Genomic DNA, 15055 nt, shown 5'->3' with positions numbered 1-15055 from the left:
TAAAGAAATAGTGAAAAAACATGTCTACCCCTTACTTAACGATTAAATTTAACCGGGTTAGTGATTTGGATGTAATTAGCAAGAACTGAGAAACGTGGATGGTCCATATGCAAAAAATAAACTTTTTAGACTAAATTCGCATTATTTGCCAAACCTCAAGGACGAAAATGACATTTTACTCTAATTATGTGTATAATTTTATGAATTTATACCATCGAAATGACTGCATATTGCCTGGAGAAGTTGACTTTTTTTAATACATGTATTCAAATTTCGTCAACATTTCAACCAAAACAATCAAACTTTGGTCACCATTTAATTAAATGTATACAAGTATGTTTTGTGATGTTAAATTTCCCTTACCTATTGTTATGAACTTAATGATTTATATCGTCACTAAATCTAAATCTAACTATAATTGCATTTTGACATGCTTTAGAATATTGTAAGGTTAATTTATCCAACGGTGTATATTAAAATAAAGTTTGTATTGTCTTCATTAGTGCTATTTTCTATGACAATTCGATTTTGGAACATAATTTTTTTTTCCATTGCCTTCATTGGTGCTACTTTTATCATTCAAAAGTATATATATATGTGCGTGTGTGTGTGCTTTATCATAATTAAATTTAGTTATATTTATTTTGTGTCACCATATTATAACCATAGTCCACAAAGTTTTATGTCATTTTAATAATTTTATAAACTTTAAAACTTTAAATTGTAACTCAAAGGTAAATTTTGTAAATCAATGGTTAAACATTTCATAATGTGTAGCATTACTACGATTGAAACTTATTATTTTTAAAAGGATTTTCAGTTTTAAATTTTAAACTTTTAAATTTAAATGGTCAAACATTCCATAATGTCTAAATGTACCATGATTAAATATTCATTATTACTAAAAAGATATCCAATTTTAAATTTTAAAATTTACAATAACTTAAATGTTTTTACAATCTGGTCAAACAATCCATAATAAACTTATTAATATAATTATGATATTAATTATTATTAGAATTCAAAAACATATATACTAAATCATATCATTTACATTATATAAACCTTAAGGTTGAAAACCCTAACCATTATAATCTCTCTCTCTCTCTCTCTGTTTCGGATTACTATCTCCATCATCGCCAATTCTGGTAAGGGAGATTAATTATTTTCCTGTAAGGTTTAATTTGATACTCTAATAGTCGATTCTCATATTATTCATTATTTCATTAACAATTCTTTTTCTTTTCCCTTTTTGTTTGTATTAATTTTAATTATTATATAATTTTCATATAATCTCTTTAGGTTCCTTATCAAAATAAAAAATTCAATGGAGATGTTGAACTATTATGGTTTTCCGGTAAGGTATTATGAAAAATACTATAATACCAGATGGGTTATTAGCATCTTGAGTTGAAGTCATAACAAGTTCAAGTCAATATTAGAGTGTATACAAGTTATGGCTCTATGAATCGTTAAACAAGTCATATAAGCCAATTGATGTTTCTAAGTATTTAGTTATTAGCTATTAAAAAAACCAATTTGTTCTCTTTTATATTAATCTTTGACAACAACGAAATGCTACAAATTAAAGTATAAACCTTGTATAAAAGGAAGTATTTAGGGAGTTGTAAATATTAAATTTATGATACTTTTGTTAAATAAATAGTTAGATTGTATAGACTTTTGTTCGTGTTTATTTTAAATTACACTTCAATAAGTTCTTCCTACATCTTGTCAAAGTGAAATGTACTTAGACTATCAAAAAAACACGAGGCTCACAGTTGGATGTCAATCCTTTCATGTTGAAGAGATAAAATAATTTGTGAATTAATAATTGGATATAGGTGAAGGGAATGTTGGGGGTGGGGGTCCAAATGACGACAAATGAATGTACAAATTACCGATGATCTTCTAATTAACAATTCATTTTATCCAGTATATGTTTTAATAGACTTTGTGTATCCTTCGATTTTAGACAAGTTTAATGAACTTACTTTCAAGAACGGGCGATATTTTCAGTTAAAATTATTTGTGTTTATTAGACGAATAATATAATATTCAAATATATAATCAAATTTATTTACGTGACGAATCTTCTGTTTTCCACCCGTGTACTACACGGGTTAGTAACCTAGTTGAGAATAAAAGCATCAACAGGGAACTAATTATGGCATCAATTACAAAATGCCGTGATCTCAGATTAACATGCATGTTTCTAGGCACCCGCCTCATAACAAACCTGAATAACATCACCAGACAACAAAACATATTAATACAAAGGGCAACTTTGACTATACCTTTGACCAAGCATAATACTACAAATATGAAACCTTGCCAAAGCTCGGCTGCTCTATGCGCAATTTTAAAATTTGACTATGGTATATGTAGCATCCCGGGTCAACAACCATGTCAGCCAACGCCTTCTTTTAATCTCCCATACAGTTCTATGTCCATGGTATTTTAAACAGAACCAAAAAGAAAGTACAAGAAAAATATATATAAATATCATACTCGTAAATTGCAGCTCATGAATTTTCAATGGTTCCTCAATTAGTGACATTATAATAGGGATGAGATCAATACCGTATATGTACCCGTACCCATACATATACCCAAAAGTACCCGTACCTGAAATCAGTAAATTTGTGTACCCAGGGCCGTCTTCGAGAATCCTCAAAAATTCAAGGGCTCGGGGAAAATGAAAAAATGGGCCCCGAAAATTAAAACAAATCGATAATTTGTAAATAAAAATTTAATATTACAATGATAATTATGATAATAATTAACAAAGTTATTGTAACAATGATCAAATTTGAATACTTAAACAATTCGTGAGTCTCTTTTAATATTTTTTATTTTAAAGCAAAAGTTATTTTGTTGTTTAAATATAAAAAATAAAGAAACATAAGACACATGGGCATACTAGTAAACTATCAATCAAGAATAAAATCAAATAAGATTGTACCTTAATTTTAGTGGCTTATGCTTCATATTGAACAACAAATAAAATTAAAAAAGAAAAAAAGTATTAGATACAACCTGTTGAGCTAAAAAAAAAAAAATACAAACTGTCAGCAAGAATCGAACTTGACCAAATTATTTATAGGAAAGGTAACTTACCAACTACACCAATTTACATCTTCTAACATTAAATTGTTTATTTATGTATTATACAATAAATGCATAAAAATAATTATAGGCCAAAAAAAGGGTGGGCCTTGGGCTGTTGCCCTCTCTGCCCACCCTATGGGCCGGGCCTATGTGTACCCGCACTCATAACCAATTTTATGGTGTGGGTACGGGTACAAGTACTTTCGGGTATGGTACTTGCTTTGGTAACACTTTGTTCTTTTTTTAAAAAATTATCTCCACTAAACTTTGCATCGGTACCGTATAGTACCGACAAATATATATCTATAATACCAAAACCGTAATAACACAACAAAACATAATGCTAAAACTAAAAATAAAATAAATCATAATATAAAATCCATTCATAATCAAGTAATGAATTCTAAAACATACAAAGTCTTCGAATTTTTTTTATCAAAATGTTTAAAAAAATTAACTTATTATGCAAAGAAAGTTAACATTCGTTTAATCCTCGTTGGTCATCTTTCCATTTTTCCTTTCCCTTCTCTTTGTTTATTAATTCCCCAATTTTTATAGAAAACAAGAAAGTTAATACATGTTATTTAATGATACACATAATCACACATATATAGAATAAAAATATATGAATACACAATATATGAATATACACATATAGATCGAGAATGAACTGATTCAATTGATACATATTAGGTTTTCAATCTCGCTTAAAAGTGAAGTCATGAGTGTTGGAAACATAAAAAAAACCCTTACAAATTCTAAACGGTTACCAGTACTTGAAAATATCAATACATAAAATCAATAAACTTGGGTACCCATACCTATACAGCTGTACCCAATAGACACGTACGGACACAGATACAGATACAAATACTTAATAGGTACGGGTATTCAGGGAAAAACTCATCCCTACATTATATTTGCTGGTAATGGAACATTTTAATTATTTAGGGGTGTTTGGGATTGTTTCTTGAAATTGTTTATGGCTTTTTGGAGAGACAAATGTCCAAAATGCCCCTTCAAAAGCACCTAAAAGCTCCAATTTGATGCTTTTCGAAGGACATTTTGAACATTTTGCCTTTCCAAAAAGCTATAAGCAATTTCAAGATGCAATCCCTTAATTCAATCCATGATTATCACAATCAACAAAATCTTCCATAATTTAGAAATTATCATTAATGTCATTAATGAAATTTAATGTTTTGATTTGTTTCTTCCCGAATTATGTCATTATTAGATGTTTAAAAGCAGATGCCACCTTTTAAGGGTTAATTATTTCATTTAATAGGTTAAAACCTCATAAAACTGGGGCTGTACATAAATTTAAATATTGATTTTACTTATTATCATGGTGCAAAGAAATTACAAGAAAACGTAGTATTTATGAAAATAGCCATTTGAGCCAATAGAAAAATGCATAGTGTTCAAAACTGATGTTGCTTTAATAGTATTTGTAGATATATATTATGAAGATATAGAATTTTGCTCCCTAAGAAATAAATCACGTGAGTCGGCCCTATCTTTAATTACTCCATGCTCATGCACGATTCCACGAAAACAAAGGGATCTAATTAGCACCGCTTCGCTGCAAGTCCACCTGCCACCACCGCCATCGCCAACCGTTGTTGTTGGACGCCACTGGTTGCCACCACCGCCCCTGTTTTACTGCTGCTGTTTCCGAACACCACCACCGCTGTCGGGTTCTTTTGTTTCATCACCTAGCGTCGCTCTTTAACTGTCGGTGTCTCGACCGGTTAATCATTAACCGAGGTATATATTATCTTATCGGTAGTTATTAATATATTGTATACTAGCTTAAGAAACTCGTGTATTACACGGGATAAATTAATGTATAAATTACAATGAATAATTTAATACACATAAAAAATATAATTAAGTCTCTTTATATGATGTAAACAAAATGTATTACAAATATAACAGTTTTATATAATCAAATATAGTTGAATTTTAAATCAAGAATGAGTTGTTCTACCATCGGTATACAATGATAAAGCAATGTCATTGGAAACAACATCTAAAACAATAAAGCCTTTCGGTGTGAAATACGTAGCTAAGTCTTTCACAAAAATGTTATACATTCCATACCTGGCCATAATAAAAAAGACACAAGATTTTCCCTTTTGAATAGCTTTCATGTTGTCCTTATAAACACGTTATTGTTTAACTATCACAATAGTTTTATAATAAATATAAAAGTTAGAAATTTGTCTATGATTTTTAAGACTGAATATTTGTAAAAAAAACTAAAAAAATAATAATAGTTTTCTTCAATATAAAGATGTCTAAAAAATTGAACGTTACTGTACTCTTTAAATATAAACTCTTTTATATATACACATTTTAATTTGTAAAGAAAATATATTTATGACACGTAATTATTATATTAATATTTTTTATATTGAGTATGTTTAGAAAATATAATTTATGGCATTAATAATTCAATAAATGGAGATTGACCAATTAATACTGTATGTTTAATTTATAATCAATACTATATTTAGAACAAATACTCCATCCGTCCCATTTTAAATGTCTATTTTTTCATTTTTGGTTGTCCCAATTTAATTGTCATTTTATACATATAAATTCAATTTTCAATTATGCCCTTACTGTTACATATACTAGATGTTTCATTATTGTATTTAGCCATAATAACTTAAAGGACATTATTGTCATTTTACAACTCATAAAATAAAAGATCAAACATTTCTTAATTTGTGTGTTTTGGGTCCCATGACATTTAAAATGTGACGAAGGGAGTAATTTTTTTTCTTTTCCAATCAATAGAAGTGAAGTGATTTTGACGGGAATTTGATAGTAAGAATTAACTTCAGAATGCCATGTGTCCAGAATTATTTTCTTTTATTAGTATAGGTAGATTATTAGTGTGCTCGTATGGTTTTGTAACCGGATTTTGTCGGGTTCGCTAAAATGCTGATTACTCGTTTTTATTCCGCTGAGCATATATTAATTAATTGGATTAGCTATTGTGTGTCATAATTATTGAACCGGGTTTTAATAAATAGTTTTTTTACTAATCACCAACGAAATCAAACATGCCTCACGGGCCGTCCAACATGCCTCACGGGCCGCCTCTGCACGAGACCTCGGAAAGACGACCAATGACAATAGACTAAGTTCTTGGTTTTTCAAGATTGAACAACACATCTAGGACGAGGAAGACAATATCATCAATCTTTTGACGAACGTTTTGCAATTTAAACTTCATGTTCTTATTATACACATCAACAAAACATTTTCTACCTACAAAATCATGATTTTACAACTATCATACTAATCACCATCCAATTACATAACTCAATAAACCATAATTGTAAGTTCATGTACACTCTTTACATATACGTGTGACACATAATATACAATATTTCCCAACTTCATTTCTTCAAGAATCAAACGAAAAAGGAGGCTTCAAAAGATCATAAGGTGCCCATAACGCATCCAACGGACACGGCCTCTCCGCATCAAGCCTCACCCACGGCTTACTCTTCCCACTCCAATGCAACAAACTCACCGGTCCAGGATGCAAATCCCGACACAGCCCACGAAAATTGTCCCCACCAAGCCCGTGCTGGTTCCACCGGTGGTTCACCGAAGCTATCTTTCCCGCGAAAACAAGCAAGAACGGAGGCAAAGAGCCTAGCTCGTATATCCTCATACGTTTTTGCAACTCCATCCATTCTTCTATCTTTGTCGTGTATTCGCCCGCTCGCCATCGGTCCAAGTCCATTACCATCACACCCGTGTTGAAGTAACACGGTTTTCTGTCCGCAAAGGTGGAAGAGAGTGAAGGACTTGACCAGAACGTAGGGGTAAAGTAGAAGGCGAAATCCGCGTTACAATATTCTGGTGCGGCGAGAACTGAGTCTCCGAGGGGAGTGGCAGCTAGTTTCGCGATGTCGTCAACGAGTACAAGGTCGGAGTCTAGGTAAACCACTTTACTAACATGGACAGGGAGTATGTCAGCTAGGTAACTTCGGGCATAGTTTAAGGGGCAGTCAAGGGCTGCTCGGATGGATGTGGATATTAATCCGGACACTATGGAGTCTTGGAATATGTATACGTGGAATTTAAGGTAAGGAAATGAGTTGAATATTGTTGTTTGTAGGTCGGATGTGTTTGAGGAAGTTGAGGTGACAAAATGGAATATTATGTTTTCCGGACATGAAGAGTGTTGGAGGACTGAGAGAATGGCGGCCATTGATCCCCGGATGTAGGTGGCGTCTAAGGTCATGGCCACGTGGACGGTGGAAGTGTTGGTGGTGGTTGATGGGCATTCTGGTGAGTTGTAGAATTGTGGGGCTTCTTTAAATTGTTGTGAGATGGCGGCGGTGGCGGTGGCGGAGGAATGGTGGTGGTGGAGGAGGAAGAGAATGAGTTGGAACATGGTGATTAATGTGAATATTTGGTGGGAAAGGTGGTGTGGTATTTAAGGAGGTGAGGGAATTAAGGATTGGGTTTTAAGGAAGTGTTTTCTTGCATCAGTTTTGGAGCTACCGGTCGGTTGGAAGTTAGTATTGGTGATACTTGATATTGAGAAACTTATTTTGTTTTTGAACTTATCATACAATACAACAATATAAGTGGTATTCCATTAATATTCTTTGGGAGAGGTCGTTGGTAAATGAATCTTACTATACTATTACAAAAATGTTACGTGTGATCCAGAAGTTTTAACACAGTACATCTATATATGTTTCCTTTGAAATTAATGGCAGGCGAAGTCATCAGGTTGTTTGCGATCACAAACATGGATGTTGTTTTGCCAATTAGTATGCCTAGGTGATCAACAGGCCGGTTGTAAGAAAAATAATACAATATAATATACTTTTTTTTCTAATAAAGTGTATTTCATACGTTAAGCTAATAACATAATAATTTAGCTTGTTACCATTTACCAATTAATTAATGTACCGCATATTTTATTTAGCTTGCTAAGCATGCTTAATTTTGTGTATTAGTTGTAGAATTCATTTTATATATGGATTAGGAGTTTGTCTTTTTCCTACAAACATAAACTAATAACATAATATTTGATGTATTTAAATATAAATACAATTTTAATATATTAATAACTCTACACTTGTTTAAATACATATAGTTTCGAAAATAAATTTAAAGTAATTAAACCGATAATTTTTATTATTTTTGATAATATGACATTCAATATAGAAAATTTGACTAATATAGGGTCTTTAATATAGAGAATTTGATTTGAGTAATACCGAGACTATCTTAGCGACCATTTATGAAAATAAGAAAAAAAAAAGTTTAGAATAAGTCACAGAAAATGAAGTTTGCCATGGTCCCATGGATAACATATTAATCGATGTTCATGAGAAATTCAGTCAACTTTTGACTTGCCCAATTGAATGAAGTTACAAATAAACAGTAAACTGGATAATTTTATATTTTTATTAGCAATGATTATATTTATATGATATACTAATGTTTTTGGCTGATTACATGTATCAGAAAGTTAAAGAATAAATTTTATATAAAAAAGGTAAAATGACATAACGTAACTTTTATTCATTAACCAGATCCGTTTCTAAAGTTTGTATAACGTCTCGTTTGAAAAAAATTATGAAACACATCGTGTTCTTCAGTGTCTTTGTCAAATGTTGACATATAACATTTGGTGAAATGGGTACATGTGTGACCACTCTAAGCAAAAGCAACACTTCAACTTCTATTTATACGCAATGCCAACAAACACAATATATTGTTTTTTTGGTTAATTTCACATGCTTAAAATCTATTTATAACAGTTAAAATTTTCTAAATACGATTTTTTTATTATGGTTTATCAAATGAATCCGTTCTTGATAAATTAATTGATATATTCAAAAATATTTTGCAATAAAATGTTATTGTTCTAAATTTACATCTCATCCGTCAACTACTCAATCGTCACGAGGTATTGCTATACATTTTTCATTTTAAAAACTTAGCGTGTTACGTGATTACCATTAAAGACCGACAAATGAATCGGGGGGTTTCAGCCGTTCGGGTCATGGGTCTAAAAGGTTAAGGTTGGAATGAGTAGATACAAAAAGGTTAATTTGGTTTGGGGTCAGGACGTGTTTGGGTTGAAAGGGATTAAGTCATAACGAATTTTGGTTAGAACATTGTCAAGCGGAACGGGTTGCGGGTCAAGACGAGTTCAATGCAGTGTTACGTGCGCACCAACACCTGACTGAGCGTACACCGTCGTTGTGTGGCGTGCTTACTAACACCGGTTAAGATTCCAATGCCGCAATACGAGCATACTATCGTCGGGTTACGCGCTTACTATTGTTAAGTCACGCACATACAGAAACAGTAACATCGGTTACGCATCCGATGCCATGTTTGCGTGCAACTCCGCCGCATCGCGCGGGCACGCAACTGTTGTATAATTGCGTACCTGGGGAATGAATTCGATCAATGATGCAAACCTGTAATCATGATTTCAATATTACTTTCTTGAACAATTGCCTGGATTAATCTCTGAATCGTGATTCACTTTCAGATAAACCTATTTGCGGGTTACACGCAATGATTTATCGGATAAGACAGAGATTTTCTGCACATGAAATTGGATTTTGATGATTCTGTGATGATGAAGAACCAGAGAAGAAGTAACCGTCTTCTCTTTCTGTACATACGATCGATGTAATCATATATCCAGGGAATGAAAATATTGATTAATATATTAATCCAATTCCCTAATGAGCCCAAATAGATTAACTAAAAGCCCATTTAACATTACATATAAGCCCATGTATAATACCAAATAACAAAGCCCAATAACATTATGATTAAACAAGCCCGCACTCCCGCATCACCTAACTCGTTTAATCTCTTAACGTTATTTCCTCGATCGACAAGTTAATCCAATAACACTAAAATAACCAACAATCCTCCCCCATTTTAGTGATATCCATGATTAACTTAATCATCACAGAAACGCAAACGTATGCATAAATGAAAATGTCCTACGGATTGAATTTTCATCTTAGTAAATTACACGATCAAAATATTCGAATATCGGGGTGTCCTATGGATTGAACCCTTGCTATCCATTTGAATACTTCAAGGCAAAATACACATACGTTTATAAATCCAAATTCAACTCGACACAATATTTTACTAGCCTGTGTCCTAATCCTTCAAAGAATATATCAAAGCTCAAGTCCAAAGCTTCTTGAAGCAGCTAAACTTCATATTCTTATAGGTAGTTCATTATTCTCGCACCCGCAATGCAATTTATCAATGAACTATTAAGAAGCTATACTTCAACCTACTTTATCTCGCGGTCCGAACACAAACCTTGGGATGTTTATGATATTGTGTTCCAATATCTATATGACAAGCTTTCCGCATTGAATTCAGCATCTAACGTTGTATTAGATGGGAATTGGGTGTCTTGACATATGATATTAATGTATGGACTTTAAACCCATCCCCATGACTGATATGTTCACGAGATCTCTTCCTAACCTTTTAGTTAGATCATCAGCCAACTTATAATCATATATTACACACCAACTGATATCACACATTGTATTGTATAACATATAACCGTCTAGACTTTCTATTATACATTTGATATAGTCATTACTATCTCACCTGATGGATTTTGGTGATATCGGTTCGACCATAATGGAATTTTGTAATCACAGTTTCTTAGCCATTCAACCACTTTTATCAATTGTTGCAAATGCTAGAAACTCGAATTCCATTGTTAAATGATGCAAATTCATTCCTTAATTACCTAAGAAATAAAACATTCTCCAAAAGAGAATACGCATCCATAGTTAAGTAGTTTGTTTACTACTTGCGAGCACTAGGATTACCCACAACATACACTATGTAAGTCTTTGTGCAATCATAGCATACATCAAATATCCAATTAAATTTGAATATTTTAATTGTGAAATAGAATCACACTGATTAGACATAAACTTGATACTAGGATCTACATATAGGAGTGCTAACCGAAAAACAATCAAACTGATTGAATTTCTTCAATACTTTCTCAATATAATGAAATCGAATCTTCTATACCATTGTTACTCCATTTTATTATTATACCTAGGATAACATCAACCTCCCCCTAATCATTTATATCAAAACTTGAATATAATAATTTCTTTGTCTAATCAATCACTCAAATCCGAGTAAGATAACAATGAATCAATCATTTCCTTCAAGATTCTATATTTCTTTTCACTCCAAAATAATTCACATGACCTAACCTGGTATGTCACAATATATACATATAGTTTACCCTGCTTTGAAATGGTTATGGCATACAAACATATTCAATAACAAATAGAACATTAATATTTAGTTTAAATACTTCAAAACGCAAAAATTCGAATCCACTTAAGGTTCCATATCAAGTTAAAATAAATTTATTTGAGTCAATAACATGTTTTCAAAACATACTCGTTTAAAACAATATCAGATAGGAGATTCTTTCGAATCCCTTGAACATACAACACATAATCCAAAACAAATGTTTTCCAGAAGTAAATACAAGTTTAACTTTTGCATATCTCATCCTAAGTACAGATCCATTTTCAACTGGTTCAAGTTCTTCAAACCATTTTAGATCCTTGCATACTTGACTCATATCACCCGAGTCTACACACCATACAAGCATGTTATCCTGTACATAAAAGGATTCAAAATAAACGATACATAATTCATAACTGAATTATATTAAGAAACCATTGAACTTCTTAAGTCCAATAACAAAGCCGAAGCCACGGTTTCGTTTATTTCGCACCCAACGGGCTTTCCTGACTTGTATACTTTTAGTGGTTGATTATTACCCGGGCCGTGACCCGTCAACCCATGTGTGTACCATCTGCCAAATATTTAATAATATTTTTATTTCATTCATATTCGTGCTTTAACATAAGTATTGTTTCTTTGAATCAAATCCTATTTTGTGTGTTACAAAATTTAACATGCCTCGAATGAGTCATTGAATCAACTACAAAACTCAAAGGTTTTGTCAAATTTATGGTATAATAAGTAAACGTACCTTGTGAAGCATTCGGGGTCTTACGACCCATTTGGACCAGACACATTAGACTTGCTTCCATTTGCCATCTTCACTATAAAATCTTTCTTGATCTGTCCCGATTTGCCACATCTCTAATAAGATAACTTAGGATTCTTTTGGGATAATTGTATTGTCCCGGTTAAACTTCAGTTTATTTTCAGTTGTCATAATTAATCAGTTGATATGAAATTGTTTGAGTAAAAATGGATCCCAAAATGTCAGTGGCCAAATATAGTAATACAGTATATTAGCAATTATATCTCTTTCAAGAATATATATTTCAATTCTAACAATTATGAATTATATACGTATAACAAAAATACAATAGAATCAAATTGGAATCCAAAACAAGTATCACGGAAAGTGATGACTTTTCCACTATTTTATTCAATGGAACCCAAAATATATTGTAAATTCAAATTACTATGCACTTTCCTTATAAGAATTGCGATATTCATTTTCCAATAAGTGAACTAATCTCAAAAGTTGGAGTCAAAATTAATATCAAAATTTTACTTTGTGTTGACATTCAGTCATAATACAGAAGTGAACTAATCTCAAAAGTTGGAGTCAAAATTAATATCAAAATTTTACTTTGTGTTGACATTCAGTCATAATACAGAAGTAAAGAATCAAAATATTCTTATTTACTTCCAAAATAAGAATTGTTGATTATGTGGATTTTGTTATCTAGAACATCCTTCTGTGTAATTAAAACCCACGCCATCATCATAAACCAATATTTCAAAAGTCAAATAGAAAACAAAATATAATTTCAATGACTTTTAAATTTTTTTTTAAATACCAAAGCAGTTTATCAAAACAATTCTTTTATTCTAAAGAATTATGATGATTATATTTTATCCATGAACCAATAATATGAAAAACATATCACCATAATATACGAATTAGGGTTTCAACCAATTTATCAAGAATGATGCAGATTATGTTAACCTTGAATTCTTCAATTGTAACCAAATCAAACCCTAATAGGTTTATCTTTGTTATATAATTGCGTACCTGGGGAATGAATTCGATCAATGATGCAAACCTGTAATCATGATTTCAATATTACTTTCTTGAACAATTGCCTGGATTAATCTCTGAATCGTGATTCACTTTCAGATAAACCTATTTGCGGGTTACACGCAATGATTTATCGGATAAGACAGAGATTTTCTGCACATGAAATTGGATTTTGATGATGCCGTGATGATGAAGAACCAGAGAAGAAGTAACCGTCTTCTCTTTCTGTACATACGATCGACGTAATCATATATCCAGGGAATGAAAATATTGATTAATATATTAATCCAATTCCCTAATGAGCCCAAATAGATTAACTAAAAGCCCATTTAACTTTACACATAAGCCCATGTATAATACCAAACAACAAAGCCCAATAACATTATGATTAAACAAGCCCGCACTCCCGCATCACCTAACTCGTTTAATCTCTTAAAGTTATTTCCTCGATCGACAAGTTAATCCAATAACACTAGTTCAATGCAGTGTTACGTGCGCACCAACACCTGACTGAGCGTACACCGTCGTTGTGTGGCATGCTTACTAACACCGGTTAAGATTCCAATGCCGCAATACGAGCATACTATCGCCGGGTTATGCGCTTACTATTGTTAAGTCACGCACATACAGAAACAGTAACACCGGTTACGCATCCGATGCCATGTTTGCGTGCAACTCCGCCGCATCGCGCGGGCACGCAACTAGTAATTCATGATGTATAACATTGTTTTTTAAGGATTAATTTGTTTTTGAAGAAAATTGTAATATTAATGTCGTCATGCTTGCCCATGCTTTGCCGATCTATTGGCCAAAATGGCGTTGCATGGAACTCATCTGCAGAAGCACGTGCGACATGAAATTAGAGATATGGTGGCCTATTTGTTTTCCCAAAACTTTATTTTAAGAAATATTCAAGATTCAAAGAACCAGAAGTGTGTCCTAACTCGTACGTAATTACGTACCCATGCACATACGCATTTAGCCGTAAAACTTTGTTTTAAAACCTTTTCCATACAATATATAACAAAAATCACACTACTACAAAAACAGGTAGTTGTTATGGCTAAATCCGTAGCAAATCCGTAGCAAACACGGTGTTAGCTACGGATTTGGTCTGTAAGTACAAGTCTCGTAGCTGACTTATTTGCCACGGATTTTTGCTACGGAATCAGAATTTTGCTACGAGTTTAGCTACCGAAAGAGACGTCGTCATTTTAGCTATATTAGCTACATATTTTGCTACATAATTGTTTGCTACGAATTTTTAGCTACGAATTATTAGTTACGGAATTTTGCTATGATTTTTTAGCTACGAATTGTTAGCTATGGAATTTTGCTATGGATTTTTAGTTACGAATGTTGCTACGGACTTTTAACCAAGGAATTTTCTACAAAATTACGTGTTTTAGGTACAGATTTTGCTACGACTTTTATATTGATTTTTAGCATATACTAAAAATCTTGTTTAATATTATTGTTTTATTTATATTTTCTTGTTTATAAAAATCATAGCATATTAAAATACAATCACAAATCAATCAATAATTTATATTAACTGATAATGATACAAATTATCCATAATATGCCTCTATTTTTATAGTTTATCAAACTACAAATAAATATAGAATATCCATAAATATTATTAAGTGATGAAGCGATCACCAGTACAAAACAACAGGCCCGTCTCTGAGAATGCTAAAAAAAATTTAGGCCTCGTGCGAGACAAATTTTGGGCCTCCTTATAATATAAACTCATCAATTAAATACCAAAAAACCATAATACGAATACAACTGTTTTAAAATAAAGGTGACATATTC

The 15055-nt window shown here is 32.1% G+C and overlaps 1 pseudogene; it reads right to left on the bottom strand.

The window, feature by feature from the left end:
- Window positions 1-6401: 6401 nt before the first annotated feature.
- Window positions 6402-7537, bottom strand: LOC143589776 (putative galacturonosyltransferase-like 1 pseudogene; annotated as a pseudogene).
- Window positions 7538-15055: the final 7518 nt, after the last annotated feature.

This window comes from Bidens hawaiensis, unplaced genomic scaffold (genome assembly GCF_021521415.1).
Source record: "Bidens hawaiensis isolate Kalapana, Puna unplaced genomic scaffold, B.hawaiensis_p1.1 tig00037795_1, whole genome shotgun sequence".
Taxonomy (NCBI): domain Eukaryota; kingdom Viridiplantae; phylum Streptophyta; class Magnoliopsida; order Asterales; family Asteraceae; genus Bidens; species Bidens hawaiensis.
The sequence above is the reverse complement of the archived record's forward strand: the minus strand, read 5'-3'. Positions and strand labels throughout refer to the sequence as shown.